The sequence below is a fragment of the Cynara cardunculus genome (assembly GCF_001531365.2).
Source record: "Cynara cardunculus var. scolymus isolate 2C chromosome LG 15, CcrdV1, whole genome shotgun sequence".
NCBI lineage: Eukaryota > Viridiplantae > Streptophyta > Magnoliopsida > Asterales > Asteraceae > Cynara > Cynara cardunculus.
In genome coordinates this window covers 8193826-8195532 of record NC_037542.1, presented here as the reverse complement: position 1 = coordinate 8195532, position 1707 = coordinate 8193826, and positions in this window count along the sequence as shown.

Below are 1707 nucleotides of genomic sequence, written 5' to 3'. Positions count from 1 at the left end.
AAGAATAGAAAACTTAGCATACACTAACCTTAACCCTCTCATCAGTGCCTTCTCCTTCATCCTCTCCAACCATTGTCGGCGCAATCTGCATCTCCAACAACGCCTACACTAACGCACCCTCATCCGACAATCCCCTCTCTCTCCTTCATCTCCTTTCTCTCTCTTTTTTGTTGGTCATTTACTGTAATTAAGGTATGACATATCAAAGCAAGAAAAAACTGTTTTCAACTCTTAAGTTGTTAGTAACAGTTGGTAAGTCATATGTATTCCATCGACTTTGGTGATCAAGTGCTAAAGTTTTCATGTTTCGTACTTAAAGTTGTTGCTCCAGTTTAAGAAAGTTCTCCTCCGTAAGATTATAAGTATTCACATACTCGACACACTCTTTGACCTACTTCACCATTTCTTAATAGTATGTAGTGCCTCCTAGAGATACTACCTAAAGAACGGCCTAGGAAGTGATTCAGTGATCCACAAACAATTGACCACCGATCCTGACTTCACTTAAAGGTGGTTTATTGTGATCGAGAATAATCGTCCCTTAATGTTCCAATTCGAAAGGCACGCAGACACAACATGACTATAGTTGAATCAAAAGTGGGAGAAGGATGAGTTAATTTAGTTTTTTTTATGTTCTAATGACTTGTACATAGCTTTAAAACTTGTAAACATAACTTTTCTATTAAAAAAAGCATGCAAAATTACAAAATTGCCCTCAAGTGACTTGCACATATAACGAAGAAAACTAACGATCAATGATTCAGGATCATGTGAGAATTTTATCTTTCGTGAGAATCACATCATAGCCCTCGGTGATGATTTTTTTTTGTTTGATCGAAATGCTAGAAAAAAACATGATGGCAAAGATGTAACTAAATGGAACTTCAATGGCATGGATGCAAGGGGACATAGACCTTAACTTACTTGACATACATTAGCATGAAATCTTTAACATACCTTAACAAACCTCCTACATACCTTATACTAAGAAAATTTTAAAATGCATTAACATGAAAAACATAGAACCTTAACACACTTTAACTAATATTAACATGCTTTACCTTAAGATACCAGATTAGCCCGTATGTGGAAAACAAAAGGACAAAACCATCCCTCCTTTACAGAAACACATGTATTGATTGGCATTGAATAAAAAACGATCAATAGACACAAGTGGGTTCTCATGGTTCTCACAAAAAGAAAAGAATTTTCACCGAAATTCAACCGTATATATATAAATATATAAAATGAGGATAATGTGGAACCTCTTCATCATTTTGTGTCTTTGGTCAAAGGATCATAAATTCCACACATATAACCAACTTGCATGGCAATGTGGGGTCAAACTCACATGTTAGGGTTAATATTTTTTGGAATTTACCATAGTTTGTGAGGTTGACATATACATATATACATATATATATATATATATATATAGGGTTGGGCTCACGTGAGACCATGAGTTTTTCGCAAGACTAATTTATATTCATTGATCAACTTTATAAACTAATGATCTAATGATCTAAAGTTGCAAGGTGGCAATTTTGTAATTATTGAAAAGTCTCGTGGCGTTTATGATTGTTCAGATCTGACGATTGTAAATCTAATCCAAGGGTTGAGAATTGGTCTTACGGGTCTCACGAAAAACCATTGGTCTCACATGATCCCAAGTCTATATATATATATATATATATATATATATATATA